The sequence below is a fragment of the Drosophila serrata genome, unplaced genomic scaffold, assembly GCF_035046125.1.
Source record: "Drosophila serrata isolate PLE 108 unplaced genomic scaffold, ASM3504612v1 contig_209, whole genome shotgun sequence".
NCBI classification, from domain to species: domain Eukaryota; kingdom Metazoa; phylum Arthropoda; class Insecta; order Diptera; family Drosophilidae; genus Drosophila; species Drosophila serrata.
In genome coordinates this window covers 40337-65519 of record NW_028257107.1, presented here as the reverse complement: position 1 = coordinate 65519, position 25183 = coordinate 40337, and the positions used below count along the sequence as shown (strand labels likewise).

At 32.4% G+C, this 25183-nt stretch overlaps 1 protein-coding gene and 1 long non-coding RNA gene across 2 annotated transcripts in view; both read right to left on the bottom strand.

Annotated features, from left to right (window-relative positions):
• Positions 1-25183, bottom strand: part of LOC110185353 (putative ATP-dependent RNA helicase Dbp80) — a 68251-nt gene that overhangs the window by 15476 nt on the left and 27592 nt on the right. The gene's annotated exons all lie outside the window — the stretch shown is intronic.
• Positions 15086-16431, bottom strand: LOC147644229 (uncharacterized). The gene is made up of 2 exons (XR_015270906.1): positions 15484-16431; positions 15086-15421 (listed from the first exon to the last, which is right to left on the bottom strand). It is a non-coding gene; the product is annotated as an uncharacterized LOC147644229 (long non-coding RNA).

The following is a 25183-nucleotide window of genomic DNA, read 5'->3' as shown; positions in this document are numbered from 1 at the left end:
ATATAGGAGGCCCCCAGTAGATCTACACTAGAGAGAAATCGCCGTAGAGTGGGACAAAAATGAATCTATCAAATCTATCGTCACGAAAGCACTCCAATTAATGTAATTAATCTAAAAAATAGTTTCAGCAAACTTAAAAAACTCTTAAGGAAACGACCATTGCTTACACAAACTAATAATACAAAACTCGAATAACTTACAAATTACATAAAATTCAACCTTTGACTTCTGAATAGGTAAAAACAAAACCAAAATCTTGTTATTAATTGTTCATACATCGAAATGACCGAACACGACTTAGTCGACAGACTCTTAAATCTCATAGGATCTTCATAAACAACTAGCACACGACTAAATGCACGAATCATGACAGAGAGTAAGATTGAGAAAAAAATTATTATTCTTGAGTCAAATCTTGGTAATTTGGTTAAAGAAATAATACATCCTAAAAAAGTCTTCTTGAAATTAATTAAATTTAAAATGGGTTAACTAGCAATCTTAGGGAGCTAGATAAATTACCAGATATCGTCCGATAGCTTAAATTTTTTTAGGGAAAAATTTACGAAAACAAAATAATTTACATAAATATTTTGGAATCCTTTTGGCAATAAAATTACCGGGCAAGCAGATGCAGTGCTAGAGTCATACCATACTCCTTTATACGGGATAGCAATCTCGAAATGACAGCGCATTTTGCGATTTAAAAACTTTAGAACATCAGCTCTACGCACTTAATCAAGGTAGCAACACAATAGTCGAATTCTACCAAACCGTTTATCAACAGTTTTCTCTAATTTTTAATCAAATTGCATTTGGGTTGTATGTATGTAATAATTGCGGAGATCGATTCTCAGCTCAGAAGAGCGCGAAGCTTGCCCAATATATGTATGTATGTGTGTAATAATTATGGAGATCGATGCTCAGCGCAGATAGGCGAAGCTTGCCCAATATATGTATGTAAATTGGTATTTCTTTGATATTAATAAAAAAAAAGATAAATAAAATTCGGATAATTTTAAATCCTTGGTTCACGAAATTTATTTTTTTAAAGTTGTAGGTGAATTAGCGAAAATATCGTGACAGCGGCGGACTGTTCGGCGAGCAGGGTGAATTCCTGCAACAGGCGCACACCGGCTGGCCGATATTAATTATGCCTTTTTTTTCGTAACTAAATTTCGCTGTTCACTGAGAACTTTTTTTTTCTGTACGGAAATATGTGCACAAGTTTAGAATGCGTGCGTGTGAATGTGGCTGCATATAGGCATCGACCGTTGGCAAGTGGATGAACAAAGGGAAAACCGAATGAAACGGCGAGAATTCTAGCGGCGGATGGAAACTTGTCACGATCGGAGACGCTGAGAATTATGAAATTCTCAACTGCCGTTATGTCAGGAAAACTCGTCTTGGAGTTGACACGAAGAAAAAACAATAAATCTTGCAGCAAGGTTAGCGAAATTTAATGTTCGGCCCACTGTTGAAGACCGGCAGCGAGAACGAGACGGAAACAAGCATATACTTATCTCTAGCGGAAAAATCACCGGGAACTGCTGGTGAAAAGACGGAAGGATATCCGTATCCGGCTCGAAGGACCAAGTGTTTAGAGGGGGGCGATCCTGCCGCTAAAGATCCTGTAATGGAAAATAGTTCCCGCGACGCAGTCAAAAAGTATGGTAACCCGTAAAGATAAGTCGGGGACGTCGTGGAGCTCGAATAAGTGCTTCAGCTTTATTACGCATCATACATAGAACTAACTAGCTTAAACGTAAGGGCTGCGCTCCCGACCGATAAGCTAAGCTTAACAGCGCGAAAGCGAGACCGAGAAGTGGAGCGCGAACTAGTCGTCCCTCAGCTCGCTTAGCAGCGATCCGTCTGTCCGTCTGTCCTTCTCTCCTTCTGTCCGTCTGTCCGTTTCTACGCAAACTAGTCTCTCAGTTTTGAAGCTGTCTTAATGAAACTTTGTAGTTAGCCTTCTATATACTCACTCGTATATATGTCGGAACGGGCCGGATCGGACGACTATATCATATAGCTGCCATAGGAATGATCGGAAAATTTTTACAACAAAATTTTTAACTTTTTCAGTTTTCAATAGAATTGGATAAAATTTGAGATATAGCCATTTTATGAAAATCGGACTACTATATCATATAGCTCCCATATGAGCGATCGAGAAATTAATACAATTAAAAATTATAACTTTTTCGGTTTTCAACAGATTTTCATCAAATTTGAGGTATAGCCATTTTATATTAGTCTTTAATTTTGTGTCAAATTTCATGAAAATCGGACGACTATATCATATAGGTGCCATACAAACGATCGTTTGATGTAGAGGAAAAATGCAAATCTGTGAATGTAAAACTGCAAATATAATATGTATAGGTGAATGAAATGAAAGTAGGTATTTTTTAACACAAATATATATAATTTATATTGTATGAATTCCTATTCATAGAAGTTCTATCTGCAAGGGTATATAAACTTCGGCGTGCCGAAGTTAGCTTCCTTTCTTGTTTAGTTTAACATATGTACTTTGATGTACTAATAAATAAAAAGATGTATTCTTAATAACTTTGTCAAAATGAATTTTTGAAAAACGCGCTTTCTTACCACTAACTAGCAAAGATCAGTTGAACTAATTCAGAGTTGTGCAATTTTTTAGACAAAAAATTATTATTTTGTTTTTTTGTTTAGTTTAACATATGTACTTTGATGTACTAATAAATAAAAAGATGTATTCTTAATAACTTTGTCAAAATGAATTTTTGAAAAACGCGCTTTCTTACCACTAACTAGCAAAGATCAGTTGAACTAATTCAGAGTTGTGCAATTTTTTAGACAAAAAATTATTATTTTGTTCAAAACCGCACAATGCATTCAGACCACCATAAAATCATTATGATAGAAGACAAAAGACCCGGTGGAAGCCATGCAAGACAATTCATTCTCACGAAATTAATGAAGTGGCAGTGGTAATTATAGGCGAAAATTTCCATATTTATTCTTAAACGTCGGGATAACGAACTATTGCAGCGCGTGTCAAGACCCATCGATCACTTCATACCCGTTGATGTTCTGTCGGGGGGGAAGATGGCTATCACATTATTAAAAAGTTGATCTAATCATCATTGTTTTTGCTTAAAAATATAGATTTATTATTGAACTACAAACCAAAATAAATAAAAAACGACAGTTTGGTTTGGGCAGGTTTATCGCAACAGTGGTCACTATTTTTACTTTTTTCTTGCTAAAGTAGTCAACAAAAGAAACAGGCGAACTTATCGAGGGTATCGGACAATTGGAAAATCATTGCATTGACCAATTGTTATTAAAAATGGCCAACAGTTACGAATAAAGAACGTCAGCGGAAGTAACGACTGCAGCAGAGACTGTAACAGCGATGGAGCAACACGTAGCCTATATAAATGATTGTTAAGCTTAAGAAAAGTTAGTTCTTAATCCAATCAATAAAAAAAAGGTATTTTTTTTAATATATGAAAAAAAAAATCTTTTAACTTGCGCCCGAACACGGAGCTGGTTAATATCCTCAAAAAGGACAACTTCCGCATCCCGCGTTGATCGGTAAAGAAAATCTCGACGTTTCGTTAAATAACCTCGCCTAAAAAGTGAAGAGTAAAAATCAAACATCGCGACTTGGAAGTGCGAAAAGTTACTCTTCTCTTTTTAAAAGGTCTTGTACCTAGCGGAACGACCCTTTAGTTCCCTTAAGTAAACGGTCGAAGCGAACGCGATATACAGTAGATTCCAAGTGGATTCTAAGTGGTTAATTTTTTCTTTTAAACATTTCGACGATATTTATGGTCTGTGAAATAAATTGATTTTTAGGTAATCTACATATATACAAAATGGCGTCAATTTATGTTATTTTTACATCAGTTGAGAACAGCAGAACCGAATTGGATAAAATTTTTTTTTTCAAATGCTTAAAACTGTTATAAAATTATGGAAAACTTTCCTGAAAGTTCTGTAGCGTCTCAAGAAATAGTGACAACTCACAGTTAACATTACAGCGCAAATTTACAATACACGTTCTGCAACACATCAGATTAATGTTGGTATTAATCAAACATAAGATCAACTTGCCCTTGCGAAGGTCCCAATATAAACAGTATCGCCCTGCAGAACGCTATCTCAGAATAGACGGAATTTTGCTAGCGCCCGCAAAGATCTCAGCTATGTTGTTATTCGTTCCTTTAAGGGGGTAGACCACCCAGACATTTTTAAAAATCGCGTTTTTTTTCTTAATCTTGATGCCGATATTCTTATTCGTTCCTTTAAGGGGGTAGACCACCCAGACATTTTTAAAAATCGCGTTTTTTTTCTTAATCTTGATGCCGATATTCTTACGGTCATTTTAAGACATCGGGCTTAAAAATATCTCATTACTTGTGGATTCTACAGCCATTAGATGTGAGCGCTGCCGGTATACCTTAGAGCACTTTCTTTATCTTCTTTTGAATTTTTCTCAAAACTAGGTTTTTTAAAACGGTGTATATGATTTCTCAAAAACTGCTGGGCCGATTCTCCTCACAGCTTTTCTATAAAGTCCTCTATGGCATGACGTATGATTTTTTTGATATGATTTTTTGTTTTAAAGTTATACATTTTTAAATAATTTTGTCTAAAAAAAAACTTTTTTTCAAAGTGCTCCCATTTGCTTAAAAAAAATTTTTTCCGAAAACGGCTACGTCATGCTATAGTCATACTTACATATATGGTTTATAAAAAAATTTAGTTTTTCAATTTAGGATAACAAATGTGTGCAGCATGTACACCATCCGACCATTACCTAAAAAAATTCCTTTTTCGACTGGCTATATCTCCGCCGTTCGTGAATATATTTTTCTTTCAATAAGTATTTTTATACCCTTGCAGGGTATTATAATTTCAGTCAGAAGTTTGCAACGCAGTGAAGAAGGCACCTCCGACTATATAAACTATATATATTCTTGATCAGGATCAACAGCCGAGTCGATCTAGCCATGTCCGTCTGTCCGTCTGTCCGTCTGTCCTTCTCTCCTTCTGTCCGTCTGTCCGTTTCTACGCAAACTAGTCTCTCAGTTTTGAAGCTGTCTTAATGAAACTTTGTAGTTAGCCTTCTATATACTCACTCGTATATATGTCGGAACGGGCCGGATCGGACGACTATATCATATAGCTGCCATAGGAATGATCGGAAAATTTTTACAACAAAATTTTTAACTTTTTCAGTTTTCAATAGAATTGGATAAAATTTGAGATATAGCCATTTTATGACAATCGGACTACTATATCATATAGCTCCCATATGAGCGATCGAGAAATTAATACAATTAAAAATTATAACTTTTTCGGTTTTCAACAGATTTTCATCAAATTTGAGGTATAGCCATTTTATATTAGTCTTTAATTTTGTGTCAAATTTCATGAAAATCGGACGACTATATCATATAGGTGCCATACAAACGATCGTTTGATGTAGAGGAAAAATGCAAATCTGTGAATGTAAAACTGCAAATATAATATGTATAGGTGAATGAAATGAAAGTAGGTATTTTTTAACACAAATATATATAATTTATATTGTATGAATTCCTATTCATAGAAGTTCTATCTGCAAGGGTATATAAACTTCGGCGTGCCGAAGTTAGCTTCCTTTCTTGTTTAGTTTAACATATGTACTTTGATGTACTAATAAATAAAAAGATGTATTCTTAATAACTTTGTCAAAATGAATTTTTGAAAAACGCGCTTTCTTACCACTAACTAGCAAAGATCAGTTGAACTAATTCAGAGTTGTGCAATTTTTTAGACAAAAAATTATTATTTTGTTCAAAACCGCACAATGCATTCAGACCACCATAAAATCATTATGATAGAAGACAAAAGACCCGGTGGAAGCCATGCAAGACAATTCATTCTCACGAAATTAATGAAGTGGCAGTGGTAATTATAGGCGAAAATTTCCATATTTATTCTTAAACGTCGGGATAACGAACTATTGCAGCGCGTGTCAAGACCCATCGATCACTTCATACCCGTTGATGTTCTGTCGGGGGGGAAGATGGCTATCACATTATTAAAAAGTTGATCTAATCATCATTGTTTTTGCTTAAAAATATAGATTTATTATTGAACTACAAACCAAAATAAATAAAAAACGACAGTTTGGTTTGGGCAGGTTTATCGCAACAGTGGTCACTATTTTTACTTTTTTCTTGCTAAAGTAGTCAACAAAAGAAACAGGCGAACTTATCGAGGGTATCGGACAATTGGAAAATCATTGCATTGACCAATTGTTATTAAAAATGGCCAACAGTTACGAATAAAGAACGTCAGCGGAAGTAACGACTGCAGCAGAGACTGTAACAGCGATGGAGCAACACGTAGCCTATATAAATGATTGTTAAGCTTAAGAAAAGTTAGTTCTTAATCCAATCAATAAAAAAAAGGTATTTTTTTTAATATATGAAAAAAAAAATCTTTTAACTTGCGCCCGAACACGGAGCTGGTTAATATCCTCAAAAAGGACAACTTCCGCATCCCGCGTTGATCGGTAAAGAAAATCTCGACGTTTCGTTAAATAACCTCGCCTAAAAAGTGAAGAGTAAAAATCAAACATCGCGACTTGGAAGTGCGAAAAGTTACTCTTCTCTTTTTAAAAGGTCTTGTACCTAGCGGAACGACTCTTTAGTTCCCTTAAGTAAACGGTCGAAGCGAACGCGATAATGGTATATAGGAGGCCCCCAGTAGATCTACACTAGAGAGAAATCGCCGTAGAGTGGGACAAAAATGAATCTATCAAATCTATCGTCACGAAAGCACTCCAATTAATGTAATTAATCTAAAAAATAGTTTCAGCAAACTTAAAAAACTCTTAAGGAAACGACCATTGCTTACACAAACTAATAATACAAAACTCGAATAACTTACAAATTACATAAAATTCAACCTTTGACTTCTGAATAAGTAAAAACAAAACCAAAATCTTGTTATTAATTGTTCATACATCGAAATGACCGAACACGACTTAGTCGACAGACTCTTAAATCTCATAGGATCTTCATAAACAACTAGCACACGACTAAATGCACGAATCATGACAGAGAGTAAGATTGAGAAAAAAATTATTATTCTTGAGTCAAATCTTGGTAATTTGGTTAAAGAAATAATACATCCTAAAAAAGTCTTCTTGAAATTAATTAAATTTAAAATGGGTTAACTAGCAATCTTAGGGAGCTAGATAAATTACCAGATATCGTCCGATAGCTTAAATTTTTTTAGGGAAAAATTTACGAAAACAAAATAATTTACATAAATATTTTGGAATCCTTTTGGCAATAAAATTACCGGGCAAGCAGATGCAGTGCTAGAGTCATACCATACTCCTTTATACGGGATAGCAATCTCGAAATGACAGCGCATTTTGCGATTTAAAAACTTTAGAACATCAGCTCTACGCACTTAATCAAGGTAGCAACACAATAGTCGAATTCTACCAAACCGTTTATCAACAGTTTTCTCAAATTTTTAATCAAATTGCATTTGGGTTGTATGTATGTAATAATTGCGGAGATCGATTCTCAGCTCAGAAGAGCGCGAAGCTTGCCCAATATATGTATGTATGTGTGTAATAATTATGGAGATCGATGCTCAGCGCAGATAGGCGAAGCTTGCCCAATATATGTATGTAAATTGGTATTTCTTTGATATTAATAAAAAAAAAAGATAAATAAAATTCGGATAATTTTAAATCCTTGGTTCACGAAATTTATTTTTTTAAAGTTGTAGGTGAATTAGCGAAAATATCGTGACAGCGGCGGACTGTTCGGCGAGCAGGGTGAATTCCTGCAACAGGCGCACACCGGCTGGCCGATATTAATTATGCCTTTTTTTTCGTAACTAAATTTCGCTGTTCACTGAGAACTTTTTTTTTCTGTACGGAAATATGTGCACAAGTTTAGAATGCGTGCGTGTGAATGTGGCTGCATATAGGCATCGACCGTTGGCAAGTGGATGAACAAAGGGAAAACCGAATGAAACGGCGAGAATTCTAGCGGCGGATGGAAACTTGTCACGATCGGAGACGCTGAGAATTATGAAATTCTCAACTGCCGTTATGTCAGGAAAACTCGTCTTGGAGTTGACACGAAGAAAAAACAATAAATCTTGCAGCAAGGTTAGCGAAATTTAATGTTCGGCCCACTGTTGAAGACCGGCAGCGAGAACGAGACGGAAACAAGCATATACTTATCTCTAGCGGAAAAATCACCGGGAACTGCTGGTGAAAAGACGGAAGGATATCCGTATCCGGCTCGAAGGACCAAGTGTTTAGAGGGGGGCGATCCTGCCGCTAAAGATCCTGTAATGGAAAATAGTTCCCGCGACGCAGTCAAAAAGTATGGTAACCCGTAAAGATAAGTCGGGGACGTCGTGGAGCTCGAATAAGTGCTTCAGCTTTATTACGCATCATACATAGAACTAACTAGCTTAAACGTAAGGGCTGCGCTCCCGACCGATAAGCTAAGCTTAACAGCGCGAAAGCGAGACCGAGAAGTGGAGCGCGAACTAGTCGTCCCTCAGCTCGCTTAGCAGCGAGCGAAGCTCGGGAACTCGAGAACGGGCTTTTGCGAACATCGAAGAGTGGAGCGCAGGAGCACTTAGACTAGTCCAATGAGCAGTGCGCGAAGAGCCGACTTGCGGGAGTGCAAGAGCGGCAAAGCATTGGAAGCTCGGTGGACAGAGGTGGCGCCGCGGCCGCTGCGAAGGGCCTCCTGACGTGAATAGATATGAAATGGCTATAACTTAAATTTGATGATAATCTGTTGAAAATTGGAAAAGTTATCATTATACCCTACCAGGGTATTATAATTTTAGTCAGAAGTTTGACACGCAACGAAGGAGGCACGTCCGACCATATAAAGTATATATATTCTTGATCAGAATCAACAGCCGAGTCGATCTAGCCATGTCCGTCTGTCCGTCTGTCCGACGCTCCTTCTGTCCGTCTGTCCGTTCCATATAGCTGCCATAGAAACAAAAGGAAAATTTTTACAAAAAAATTATAACACTTTCAGTTTTTAACAGAATTTGATCATATTTGAGATAGCCGTTTTATATTATTCCTCAATTTTGTGTTCAATTTTATGAAAATCGGAATAATATATAATATAGTTGCCATAGAAAAGATGAAGAAACTAATACAATTAAAAGTTGTAACTTTTTCAGTTTTTAACAGATTTTTATCAAATTTGAGACATAGCCCTTTTATATTATTTTAGAATTTCATTTTTTATTTTATGAAAATCGGATAACTATATCATATAGCGCCTATACAAACAATAGTTAGATATAGAGCAAAATGCAAAAAATAAAATTAAGGCAGGCATTACATTATTGCTTTGTAATATATAAAAATTATATTTTATTAATTCATAGTGATCGAAGTTCTATCTGCAAGGGTATGTAAACTTCGGCGTGCCGAAGTTAGCTTCCTTTCTTGTTTTTTTTTTTTTTTGTTTTTAATTTTCAATTAACATTTTTAAAATTACATGTTTGTACTTATTCTTTATTACAACTAAATCTTCAATTTATTTGAAAATATTAAAAAAATGCTGTTTTTCTCTAATTTTAATTACAACACATTTGTTTCGATCTCTGGTATAAATTCGTGCAAAGTTTTATTCAGATTTGTTTAAAAGTGAAATACTTCACTGGAATACACAGATAAAAAACGGACAGATGGACTAAAAAATATATATACCTTATAGAGGCGGAAGTAACTCCTTCCTTCACATTAAACTTCTGATTAAAATTATATTCACGGTATAATATTATTTATGTAAGGTACTAATAAAAGTAGTGATGATTTGGGTAGCGCCAATGAAACGATCGTAACCACAACTGCTACATGCTATTGAAAAGTTATTATTTTTACTTATAAATATGTCCAAACATGGCGACAGTGACCTAAAATTATACATGGCGACCGTGACTAAGAGCTGAAGCTCTTCGGATTTAATCAAACAATAAAAATATAAAATAAAATGGAACAGTTTATGAAAATGATCTTCAGTGAAGTTTGTGAAAGTTTATGAGAATTATAGGCAACAAAATCAAATTCATAGATATTTAAATAATATATTTATTTAAATGTAAATCTGAAAAACAAACGTCTAAGGTTTTGAGCAATGTATGTTGATACAAGCAAAAAAAACAGACCTTAACAAAAACTACCCTGCAGTACCTGTCATCAGTAATTCATCAACGTTTCATCAACAGCGAAGGGGGTGCTGTTGATTATTCATCGATGACAGCCCATACAAACTGTTGATGAATTTAACATGGGCATGTCCTAGGCTGTCATCAATAGAAATTCATCAACAATTCATCGATGTTTCATCAACAATTCATCGATGTTTCATCATCAATTCATCATCAATTCATCGATGTTTTGTTGATGACACATCGATGAAACATCGATGTTTCATCAATAATTCATCGATGTTTCATCAACAATTCATGAAACATCGATGTTTCATCAACAATTCATCGATGTTTCATCAACAATTCATCGATGTTTCATCAACAATTCATCGATGTTTCATCAACAGTTCATCGATGTGTCATCAATAATAAATTAATTAAAAACCATAAATAAGGGATTTCATATTTCAATTCATTCACTTTTATTATATCCTCTTAAAAACTAACATAATAAAATTAAAATTATACATAAAATAATACAAATAATCAAATTAAAAATATTTCTTATAATAATACAAAATAAATTTTAAAAAATAATAATACAATAATAATAATTATAATAATTAATATTAAAAATTAAATATTAATGTATTGAAAAACGCTCGGACCACATTCTAACACGTCTGCATCCCTTTTCCTTTTTTTATGTTGCGCCTCCAAATTTTTTGCGCAAGGAAGGCTTTTAGTTAAACGGTTGGCAGGTGGCTCCGTTGCATCAACTTGACTTATTGCATCTGAAAAGGAAAATATGGAAAATAAATTGATATAAAAATCTAAAAAAAAATACATAATTACCTAAGAGTGCAGAGTAGAACTTCTTATGGTCTCGAAGCCTTTTCTTACACTTCGCACCATCGATGTATCACAATAGCTGCATGCAGACACAAAGTGGGAGGACGGGAAGATGTACTCAAAATAGAAGTCAGAATTGATACGAAAGTAAACTTTTTTTTAAATCTTTACATAAAAACTCACCTGATATATAATTTCAATTATTGAAAACTAAACAGAATATTTACATATATATGTATGTAAAATTTTTTTTTTAATTTGGCGTGCGCAGTGCGCAATCCGCACACTTCTCACTTAGCTCACTGTTTAACTGCAAGTGAAAACACGAATAAGCAATAGAAAAAAAAGGACCGTGCCTCCAACAACAAAACGAACCACGATCCGGAAAAACGAATCCTCAAGTCCGTTTTTATACCCTTGCAGGGTATTATAATTTCAGTCAGAAGTTTGCAACGCAGTGAAGGAGGCACCTCCGACTATATAAAGTATATATATTCTTGATCAGGACCAACAGCCGAGTCGATCTAGCCATGTCCGTCTGTCCGTCTGTCCGTCTGTCCGTCTGTCCGTCTGTCCGTCTGTCCGTCTGTCCGTCTGTCCGTCTGTCCGTCTGTCCGTTTCTACGCAAACTAGTCTCTCAGTTTTGAAGCTATCTGAATGAAACTTTGCAGTTAGTCTTCTATATACTCTCACTCGTATATATGTCGGAACGGGCCGGATCGGACGACTATATCATATAGCTGCCATAGGAATGATCGGAAAATTTTTACAAAAAAAATTATAACATTTTTAGTTTTCAACAGAATTTGATCAAATTTGAGATATAGCCATTTCATATTATTCTACAATTTCTCTTATTGTTCGTTTCGTTTCACAAAGTCCCGTTTGGCTATCTTGTGTCCGAGTGTTTTGCTTCCTTGTAAACAGGGTATAAAGGATATATCCGACGAGGCAAAAAGTTACTTAAAATGTTATTGCAACTCAAACAATTTTGTTCGATATGCAATTATTTTTTCATTTTCGTTTTATATTCAAAGAATATTTATAATTGTTAATGATAATATATTATACACATACAAATGCTAAATTTCTAGGGTGCGAAACAGTTGGTTCGATTTTAATTGTTAACTTATTAGCTTTTGGCTCATCTCACTCGTTTGAAGAGTGAGTGAGGCAGTGAGAGAGACAATCACCATGGCAGCATTAGAGCGTAGGCTCCGTACAAGTCGCAGTCGGCAGAGCGTCGACTCTAAAGAAGTCGCAGCCGGCAGAGCTTCGACTCGGTAGAAGTCGCAGTCGGCAGAGCGTCGACTCTATAGAAGTCGCAGTCGGCGCGTTGATGACGGGTTGATGACAGTGGCTATTGATGTCACGCGGTACTGCAGGGTATGGTGTGCACATCCGCACACTATAGCAACGTTTGAGTAGCAGACGAGCTACAGAAGAGCAAATAAAAACACAACCACTGTGGTGCGCAGAGCCGCACGCTACAGCGACGCTGGAAGAGCGGATAAGCTGGTACGAAATATAAACGGGTGGTGAGCATAGAGCCGCTCACTGCTGCGCTGAGGGAATACTGAATGACCGCCGAGCCGACTTTTGAACACCCTGCTCCTGTCGAGCAAAGGGACCTGCCAAGCCTTAGAGAGGCAATAAAGGCAGATCCAACCGCGGGACCAAAGCTCTTGACCATCGAGGAATACAAGGCACGGACAGCAGCGAGAGAGCAGCCACCCAAGAAGAAGCTGCCGCATTAAAATGCTCAGCGCAAGAAGATTAAACATCGAGTTGCTGAAGACGGCAACCAACGAGGAAGATCGACAGCGATACAAAGAGCGTCTTGCAGTTCTCAACAGTCAACTTCGCGGTGCGAAGTAATGCGGCGAGCTGCGTTAAACGCCATAGCTTCAACCGCCCAAATATTATTAACGTTGCCAATGCGGTTTCCGCTGCAACAAAAAATTACTAACTTAATAGGGCCCCATTTTCACCACTAACACATTATTCTCAGTCCTAAACTTAATATAACATAAGTAAAATATTGTAAACTTGCTAATTTGCTAATGTTAACTGAGTACAGTCGAATCCCGATAATTCGTACCCCGCTAAATCGAAAATCGCGATAATTCGTAAAAAATTCTGTCCCCTTGAAAAAAACTCGTTAATTCGTAAAAATTCCATACATTTTGGTCCCCTCGTTAATTCGTAGTATTTGGCGCAACGCAAAGAATATTGAACCTCTTATAAATCGTAATTTTGTTTCGAAACCTCTTATAAATCGTAATCCGATGCAAAATATTTTGTAGTTAAAGCGACGTTAGATTTTGCAGACATCAGAAAGGAGAAGAAATTACAAACCAGAGCATTAATTCCTCAACTTAAACATTATTTTTCGACTCATGATGTGACAAATAGTGTGTTTGACAACCTAATAGGTTTAGAAAACGCAATGGAAAAAATAAAAGAAAAAAACACGAAGCAATCAAAAATTACCAATTATTTTAAAGCATGAATTTTCTTTTTTTAATAATTTAATGTTTCTGCTTAATTTTGTTTGTTAATTTTTTGTTTAATTTTCCTTTAATTTGAAAAACGTACAAATAAATGCACATATTTATTATGTTTGTTTAATTTTAATAAAGTTAAATACATATGTAAACATGATGTGAAATGTAAAAACACCGTTTATTCGACTCTTTCATTTTTGAGCCCCTTTAAATAGAAATCTCGATTAATCGAATTCCCGTCTAATTCGTAAAAAAAGTGATCCCCTTGCCAATTCGAATTATCGGTACTCGACTGTATAATGAATTCATTCATTAATTAGGGAAATGGTAAAGAGTTTCAATATACACAAAAGAAGAAAAGATCAATAATTCAAGATATAAATATATCTTTACCTAAAAATTGCTTAGAAATAATAACACTATGGGCGGCAAACAACCCAAAGCGGACGACAACACCGCAAATGTTGTAAATACAATAGAAGTCGTGAATACAACTCCACATTTAAACGCACTCTATATCCTACTTTTGATTTTGGTCATAATATCAGCAATTAATCTAACACTAAAGATATATATTCTTCATAAGAGATCGTTGAGAAAGACCTACATGAGTCGAGCCAATGATTTAGAAAGAATATAAAAAGAAAAAAAAAATCCGTTGTAACATACGCAAATAACTGTTGATTATATGTCTTTTCCTGACACTTTACGAAAAAACTCAGAGAGCAACCGAAATAAGGGTGCTTAAATGAGCTCGCTCGCGCTCAGAGCGAAACCGTTTTTTTTAATTCTGTTTTGTTCTGGTTGTTCCAAGACCGTTTTGTCGTGTTCAGTGAAGCAAAAAGTCTTTTGCATACCCTGCAGTACCTGTCATCAGTAATTCATCAACGTTTCATCAACAGCGAAGGGGGTGCTGTTGATGATTCATCGATGACAGCCCATACAAACTGTTGATGAATTTAACATGGGCATGTCCTAGGCTGTCATCAATAGAAATTCATCAACAATAAATCGATGATTCATCATCAATTCATCGATGTATTGTTGATGACACATCGATGAAACATCGATGTTTCATCAACAATTCATCGATGTTTCATCGATGTTTCATCGATGTATCGTCGATGTTTCATCGATGTATCGTCGATGTTTCATCGATGTTTCATCGATGTATCATCAATGTTTCATCGATGTGTCATCAACAATACATCGATGAATTGATGATGAATTGTTGATGACACATCGATGAAACATTGATGATACATCGATGAAACATCGATGAAACATCGACGATACATCGATGAAACATCGACGATACATCGATGAAACATCGATGATACATCGATGAAACATCGATGATACATCGATGAAACATCGATGATACATCGATGAAACATCGATGATACATCGATGAAACATCGATGAAACATCGATGATACATCGATGAAACATCGATGTTTCATCAACAGTTCATCGATGTGTCATCAATAATAATTTAATTAAAAAACATAAATAAGGGATTTCATATTTCAATTCATTCACTTTTATTATATCCTCTTAAAAACTAACATAATAAAATTAAAATTATACATAAAATAATACAAATAATCAAATTAAAAATATTTCTTATAATAATACAAAATAAATTTTAAAAAATAATAATACAATAATAATAATTATAATAATTAACATTAAAAATTAAATATTAATGTATTGAAAAACGCTCGGACCACATTCTAACACGTCTTCATCCCTTTTCCTTTTTTTATGTTGCGCCTCCAAATTTTTTGCGCAAGGAAGGCTTTTAGTTAAACGGTTGGCAAGCGGCTCCGTTGCATCAACTTGACTTATTGCATCTGAAAAGGAAAATTTGGAAAATAAATTGATATCAAAATCTAAAAAAAAAATACATAATTACCTAAGAGTGCAGAGTAGAACTTCTTATGGTCTCGAAGCCTTTTCTTACACTTCGCACCATCGATGTATCACAATAGCTGCATGCAGACACGAAGTGGGAGGACGGGAAGATGTACTCAAAATAGAAGACAGAATTGATACGAAAGTAAACTTTTTTTAAATCTTTACATAAAAACTCACCAGATATATAATTTCAATTATTGAAAACTAAACAGAATATTTATATATGTATGTAAAATTTTTTTTTTAATTTGGCCTGCGCAGTGCGCACACTTCTCACTTAGTTCACTGTTTAACTGCAAGTGAAAACACGAATAAGCAATAGAAAAAAAGGACTGTGCCTCCAACAACAAAACGAACCACGATTCGGAAAAACGGATCCTCAAGTCCGTTTTTTTTCTCTTATTGTTCGTTTCGCTTCACAAAGTCCCGTTTGGCTATCTTGTGTCCGAGTGTTTTGCTTCCTTGTAAACAGGGTATAAAGGATATATCCGACGAGGCAACAAGTTACTTAAAATGTTATTGCAGCTCAAACAATTTTGTTCGATATGCAATTATTTTTTCATTCGCGTTTTATATTTAAAGAATATTTATTCCTAATACCATCATTATAATTGTTAATGATAATATATTATACACATAAAAATGCTAAAGTTCTAGGGTGCGAAACAGTTGGTTCGATTTTAATTGTTAACTTATTTGCTTTTGGCTCATCTCACTCGTTTGAAGAGTGAGTGAGGCAGTGAGATAGGCAATCACCATGGCAGCATTAGAGCGTAGGCTCCGTACAAGTCGCAGTCGGCAGAGCGTCGACTTTATAGAAGTCGCAGCCGGCAGAGCGTCGACTCGGTAGAAGTCGCAGTCGGCAGAGCGTCGACTCTATAGAAGTCGCAGTCGGCGCGTTGATGACGGGTTGATGACAGTGGCTATTGATGACACGCGGTACTGCAGGGTCGTTAAGCGTCTGTATTGCGATCGTGAATTGAGTGTGTGTGAGTAAATGCAAAGACCGTTTGCGTTGAGTTTTTCGGTCAATCGGTCTTTTGCTGACTCTCATTGTGCGAGCGTTTCTCGTTTCGCTCTTTAGGCAATGCTCATTGAAAGAGCGACACACAAAGAGCTCAACGAAAAACGTTCAACAGAAAACCTAAAAGAATACAGCAAGAGTCTCTTGCTCAGAGCGAGAGCGAGAGAGTATGAACTTTTTCGGTTGTGCTCGCAACGAGAGAGCAAGAAAAAAATCGGTCGACAGTTATTTGCGAGCTCTGGTTGTAACATACGTGATGGTCGTAATACAGACCATATTACACATTTTATATTCTACCCGATTTTGTGTAAAATTTTATGAAAATCAGCCAACTGTATCATATAGCTCCCATAGGACCGATCGAAAAATTAATACAATTAAAAATAATAACTTTTTCAGTTTTCAATAGATTTTCATCAAATTTAAGATGTACCCATTTTATATTATTCCCGATTCTGTGTAAAATTTTATGAAAATCAACCAACTGTATACAATTAAAAATAATAACTTTTTTAGTTTTCAATAGATTTTCATCAAATTTAAGATGTACCCATTTTATATTATTCCCGATTTTGTTTAAAATTTAATGAAAATCAGCCAACTGTATCATATAGCTCCCATAGAACCGATCGAAAAATTTATACAATTAAAAATAATAACTTTTTCAGTTTTCAATAGATTTTCATCAAATTTAAGATGTAGCCATTTTTTATTATTATACCCTTGCAGGGTATTATAATTTCAGTCAGAAGTTTGCAACGCAGTGAAGGAGGCACCTCCGACTATATAAAGTATATATATTCTTGATTAGGATCAACAGCCGAGTCGATCTAGCCATGTCCGTCTGTCCGTCTGTCCGTCTGTCCGTCTGTCCTTCTGTCCGTCTGTCCGTCTGTCCGTCTGTCAGTTTGTCCGTCTGTCCGTTTCTACGCAAACTAGTCTCTCAGTTTTGAAGCTATCTGAATGAAACTTTGTAGTTAGCCTTCTATATACTCTCACTCGTATATATGTCGGAACGGGCCGGATCGGACGACTATATCATATAGCTGCCATAAGAATGATCGGAACATTTTTACAAAAAAATTTTTAACTTTTTCAGTTTTCAATAGAATTGGATCAAATTTAAGGTATAGCCCTTTTTCATTAGTTTTAAATTTTGTGTCAAATTTCATGAAAATCAGACGACTATATCATATAGGTGCCATACAAACGATCGTTTGATGTGGAGGAAAAATGCAAATCAGTGAATGTAAAACTGCAAATATATTATGTATAGGTGAATGAAATGAAAGCAGGTATTTTGTATTTTAAAACAAAAATTTATAATTTATATTTATATTCATAGAAGTTCTATCTGCAAGGGTATATAAACTTCGGCGTGCCGAAGTTAGCTTCCTTTCTTGTTCCCGATTTAGTGTAAAATTTTATGAAAATCAGCCAACTGTATTATAAAGCTCCCATAGAACCGATCGAAAAATTAATACAATTAAAAATAATAACTTTTTCAGTTTTCAATAGATTTTCATCAAATTTAAGATGTAGCCATTTTATATTATTCTCGATTTTGTGTAAAATTTTATGAAAATCAGACTAGCTCCCATAGAACCGATCGAAAAATTAATACAATTAAAAATAATAAACTTTTTAGTTTTCAATATATTTTCATTAAATTTAAGATGTACCCATTTTATATTATTCCCGATTTAGTGTAAAATTTTATGAAAATCAGCCAACTGTATCATAGAACCGATCGAAAAATTAAAACAATTAAAAATAATAACTTTTTCAGTTTTCAATAGATTTTCATAAAATTTAAGATGTACCCATTTTATATTATTCCCGATTTTGTGTAAAATTTTATGAATATCAGCCAACTGTATCATATAGCTCCCATAGAACCGATCGAAAAATTAATACAATTAAAAATAATAACTTTTTCAGTTTTCGATAGATTTTTATCAAATTTAAGATGTAGCCATTTTATATTATTCCCGATTTAGCGTAAAATTTTATGAAAATCAGACTAGTTCCCATAGAACCGATCGAAAAATTAATACAATTAAAAATTATAACTTTTTCAGTTTTCGATAGATTTTCATCAAATTTAACATGTAGCTATTTTATATTATTCTCAATATTGTGTAAAATTTTATAAAAATCAGACTACTATATCATATACCTCACATGGCACCGTTGATAAAAACTTTTGCAGTTTTTAACAGATTTTCATCGAATTTAAGATGTAGCCCTTTTATATTCTAAAATTTTGTGTAAAATTTTATGAAAGTCGGGCTACTTTACCATATAGCTGCCCAAGGACCGACCGAGAAATTAATACAATTAAAAATAATAACTTTTTCAGTTTTCAATAGATTTTCATCAAATTTAAGATACAATCAAATTTAAGATGTAGCCATTTTATATTATTCTCGACTATGTGTAAAATTTTATGAAAATCAGACTAGCTCCCATAGAACCGATCGAAAAATTGATACAATTAAAAATAATAACCTTTATAGTTTTCAATATATTTTCATTAAATTTAAGATGTACCCATTTTATATTATTCCCGATTTAGTGTAAAATTTTATGAAAATCAGCCAACTGTATCATATAGCTCCCATAGAACCGATCGAAAAATTAATACAATTAAAAATAATAACTTTTTCAGTTTTCAATAGATTTTCATCAAATTTAAGATGTAGCCATTTTATATTATTCTCGATTATGTGTAAAATTTTATGAAAATCAGACTAGCTCCCATAGAACCGATCGAAAAATTAATACAATTAAAAATAATAAACTTTTTAGTTTTCAATATATTTTCATTAAATTTAAGATGTACCCATTTTATATTATTCCCGATTTAGTGTAAAATTTTATGAAAATCAGCCAACTGTATCATATAGCTCCCATAGAACCGATCGAAAAATTAATACAATTAAAAATAATAACTTTTTCAGTTTTCAATAGATTTTCATCAAATTTAAGATGTAGCCATTTTATATTATTCTCGATTATGTGTAAAATTTTATGAAAATCAGACTAGCTCCCATAGAACCGATCGAAAAATTAATACAATTAAAAATAATAAACTTTTTAGTTTTCAATATATTTTCATTAAATTTAAGATGTACCCATTTTATATTATTCCCGATTTAGTGTAAAATTTTATGAAAATCAGCCAACTGTATTATAAAGCTCCCATAGAACCGATCGAGAAATTAATACAAGTAAAAGTAATAACTTTTTCAGTTTTCAATAGATTTTCATCAAATTTAAGATGTACCTATTTTATATTCTTCCCGATTTTGTGTAAAATTTTATGAAAATCAGCCAACTGTATTATAAAGCTCCCATAGAACCGATCGAAAAATTAATCCAATTAAAAATAATAACTTTTTCAGTTTTCAATAGATTTTCATCAAATTTAAGATGTAGCCATTTTATATTATTCCCGATTTAGTGTAAAATTTTATGAATATCAGCCAACTGTATCATATAGCTCCCATAGAACCGATCGAAAAATTAATACAATTAAAAATAAAAACTTTTTCAGTTTTCAATAGATTTTCATTAAATTTAAGATGTACCCATTTTATATTATTCCCGATTTTGTGTAAAATTTTATGAAAATCAGCCAACTGTATCATATAGCTCCCATAGAACCGATCGAAAAATGAATACAATTTAAAATAATAACTTTTTCAGTTTTCGATAGATTTTTATCAAATTTAAGATGTAGCCATTTTATATTATTCCCGATTTAGCGTAAAATTTTATGAAAATCAGACTAGTTCCCATAGAACCGATCGAAAAATTAATACAATTAAAAATAATAACTTTTTCAGTTTTCGATAGATTTTCATCAAATTTAACATGTAGCTATTTTATATTATTCTCAATATTGTGTAAAATTTTATAAAAATCAGACTACTATATCATATACCTCACATGGCACCGTTGATAAAAACTTTTGCAGTTTTTAACAGATTTTCATCGAATTTAAGATGTCCCCATTTTCTATTATTCCCGATTTTGTGTACAATTTTATGAAAATCAGCCAACTGTATCATATAGCTCCCATAGAACCGATCGAAGAATGAATACAATTAAAAATAAAAACTTTTGTAGTTTTCAATAGATTTTCATCAAATTTAAGATGTAGCCATTTTATATTATTCTCGATTTTGTGTAAAATACAGCCAACTGTATCATATTGCTCCCATAGAACCGATCGAAAAATTAATACAATTAAAAATAATAACTTTTTCAGTTTTCAATAGATTCTTATCAAATTTAAGATGTAGCTCCCTTATATTATTCTTAAATTTTATGAAAGTCGGGCCACTTTACCATATAGCTGCCATAGGACCGATCGAGAAATTAATACAATTAAAAATAAAAACTTTTTCAGTTTTCAATAGATTTTCATCAAATTTAAGATGTAGCCATTTTATATTATTCTCGATTATGTGTAAAATTTTATGAAAATCAGACTAGCTCCCATAGAACCGATCGAAAAATTAATACAATTAAAAATAATAATCTTTTTAGTTTTCAATATATTTTCATTAAATTTAAGATGTACCCATTTTATAATATTCCCGATTTAGTGTAAAATTTTATGAAAATCAGACTAGCTGCTATAGGACCGATCGAGAAATTAATACAATTAAAAATAACAACTTTTTCAGATTTCAATAGATTTTCATCAAATTTAAGATGTACCTATTTTATATTATTCCCGATTTTGTGTAAAATTTTATGAAAATCAGCCAACTGGATCATATAGCTCCCATAGAACCGATCGAAGAATGAATACAATTAAAAATAAAAACTTTTGTAGTTTTCAATAGATTTTCATCAAATTTAAGATGTAGCCATTTTATATTATTCTCGATTTTGTGTAAAATACAGCCAACTGTATCATATTGCTCCCATAGAACCGATCGAAAAATTAATACAATTAAAAATGATAACTTTTTCAGTTTTCAATAGATTTTCATCAATTTAAGATGTAGCCATTTTATATTATTCCCGATTTAGTGTAAAATTTTATGAAAATTAGCCAACTGTATTATAAAGCTCCCATAGAACCGATCGAAAAATTAATACAATTAAAAATAATAACTTTTTCAGCTTTTAACAGATTTTCATCAAATTTAAGATGTAGCTCCTTTATATTATTCTTAAATTTTATGAAAGTCGGGCCACTTTACCATATAGCTGCCCTAGGACCGATCGAGAAATTAATACAATTAAAAATAAAAACTTTTTCAGTTTTCAATAGATTTTCATCAAATTTAAGATGTAGCCATTTTATATTATTCTAGATTTTGTGTAAAATTTTATGAATATCAGACTAGCTCCCATAGAACCGATCGAAAAATTAATACAATTAAAAATAATAACCTTTTTAGTTTTCAATATATTTTCATTAAATTTAAGATGTACCCATTTTATAATATTCCCGATTTAGTGTAAAATTTTATGAAAATCAGACTAGCTGCTATAGGACCGATCGAGAAATTAATACAATTAAAAATAAAAACTTTTTCAGATTTCAATAGATTTTCATCAAATTTAAGATGTACCTATTTTATATTATTCCCGATTTTGTGTAAAATTTTATGAAAATCAGCCAACTGGATCATATAGCTCCCATAGAACCGATCGAAGAATGAATACAATTAAAAATAAAAACTTTTGTAGTTTTCAATAGATTTTCATCAAATTTAAGATGTAGCCATTTTATATTATTCTCGATTTTGTGTAAAATACAGCCAACTGTATCATATTGCTCCCATAGAACCGATCGAAAAATTAATACAATTAAAAATGATAACTTTTTCAGTTTTCAATAGATTTTCATCAATTTAAGATTTAGCCATTTTATATTATTCCCGATTTAGTGTAAAATTTTATGAAAATCAGCCAACTGTATTATAAAGCTCCCATAGAACCGATCGAAAAATTAATACAATTAAAAATAATAACTTTTTCAGCTTTTAACAGATTTTCATCAAATTTAAGATGTAGCTCCTTTATATTATTCTTAAATTTTATGAAAGTCGGGCCACTTTACCATATAGCTGCCCTAGGACCGATCGAGAAATTAATACAATTAAAAATAAAAACTTTTTCAGTTTTCAATAGATTTTCATCAAATTTAAGATGTAGCCATTTTATATTCTTCCCGATTTTGTGTAAAATTTTTTGAAAATCAGAACTAGCTCCCATAGAACCGATCGAAAAATTAATACAATTAAAAATAATAACTTTTTTAGTTTTCAATATATTTTCATTAAATTTAAGATGTACCCATTTTATATTATTCCCGATTTAGTGTAAAATTTTATGAAAATCAGCCAACTGTATCATATAGCTCCCATAGAACCGATCGAAAAATTAATACAATTAAAAATAATAACTTTTTCAGTTTTCAATAGATTTTCATCAAATTTAAGATGTACCCATTTTATATTCTTCCCGATTTTGTGTAAAATTTTATGAAAATCAGCCAACTGTATCATATAGCTCCCATAGAACCGATCGAAAAATTAATACAATTAAAAATAATAACTTTTTCAGTTTTTAACAGATTTTCATCAAATTTAAGATGTAGCTCTTTTATATTATTTTTAAATTTTATGAAAGTCGGGATACTTTACCATATAACTGCCATAGGACCGATCGAGAAATTAATACAATTAAAAATAAAAACTTTTTCAGTTTTCAATAGATTTTCATCAAATTTAAGATGTACCCATTTTATATTCTTCCCGATTTTGTGTAAAATTTTATGAAAATCAGCCAACTGTATCATATAGCTCCCATAGAACCGATCGAAAAATTAATACAATTAAAAATAATAACTTTTCCAGTTTTCAATAGATTTTCATCAAATTTAAGATGTAGCCATTTTATATTATTCCCGATTTTGTGTAAAATTTTATGAAAATCAGCCAACTGTATCATATAGCTCCCATAGAACCGATCGAAAAATTAATACAATTAAAAATAATAACTTTTTCAGTTTTCAATAGATTTTCATCAATTTAAGATGTAGCCATTTTATATTATTCCCGATTTAGTGTAAAATTTTATGAAAATCAGCCAACTGTATTATAAAGCTCCCATAGAACCGATCGAAAAATTAATACAATAAAAAATAATAATTTTTTCAGTTTTCAACAGATTTTCATCAAATTTAAGATGTAGCTATTTTATATTATTCTTAAATTTTATGAAAATCGGGCCACTTTACCATATAGCTGCCCTAGGACCGATCGAGAAATTAATACAATTAGAAATAATAACTTTTTCAGTTTTCAATAGATTTTCATCAAATTTAAGATGTAGCCATTTTATATTATTCTCGATTTTGTGTAAAATTTTATGAAAATCAGACTAGCTCCCATAGAACCGATCGAAAAATTAATACAATTAAAAATAATAACTTTTTCAGTTTTCAATAGATTTTCATCAAATTCAAGATGTACCCATTTTATATTATTCCCGATTTAGTGTAAAATTTTATGAAAATCAGACTAGCTGCTATAGAACCGATCGAAAAATTAATACAATTAAAAATAAAAACTTTTTCAGTTTTCAATAGATTTTCATCAAATTTAAGATGTACCCATTTTATATTATTCCCGATTTTGTGTAAAATTTTATGAAAATCAGCCAACTGTATCATATAGCTCCCATAGAACCGATCGAAAAATTAATACAATTAAAAATAATAACTTTTTCAGTTTTCAATAGATTTTCATCAAATTTAAGATGTACCCATTTTATATTATTCCCGATTTAGTGTAAAATTTTATGAAAATCAGCCAACTGTATCATATAGCTCCCATAGAACCGATCGAAAAATTAATACAATTAAAAATAATAACTTTTTCAGTTTTCTACAGATTTTCATCAAATTTAAGATGTAGCTCTTTATATTATTCTAAATTTTTTATGAAAGTCGGACTACTTTACCATATAGCTGCCTAAGGACCCAATTCAAAATAATACATTTTTTTAGTTTCCAACAGATTTTCATCAAATTTAAGATGTAGCTCTTTTATATTATTCTAAAATTTTGTGTAAAATTTTATGAAAATCGGACCACTTTATCATATAGCTGCCCTAGGACCGATCGAGAAATTAATGCAATTAAAAATAAAAACTTTTGCAGTTTTCAATAGATTTTCATCAAATTTAAGATGTAGCCATTTTATATTATTCTCGATTTTGTGTAAAATACAGCCAACTGTATCATATAGCTCCCATAGAACCGATCGAAAAATTAATACAATTAAAAATGATAACTTTTTCAGTTTTCAATAGATTTTATCAAATTTAAGATATACCATTTTATATTATTCCCGATTTTGTGTAAAATTTTATGAAAATAGCCAACTGTATCATATAGCTCCCATAGAACCGATCGAAAAATTAATACAATTAAAAATAATAACTTTTCAGTTTTCAATAGATTTTCATCAAATTTAAAATGTAGCCATTTTATATTATTCCCGATTTAGTGTAAAATTTTATGAAAATCAGTCAACTGTATTATAAAGCTCCCATAGAACCGATCGAAAAATTAATACAATTAAAAATAATAACTTTTTCAGTTTTCTCACTTCTAACAGATTTTCATCAAATTTAAGAT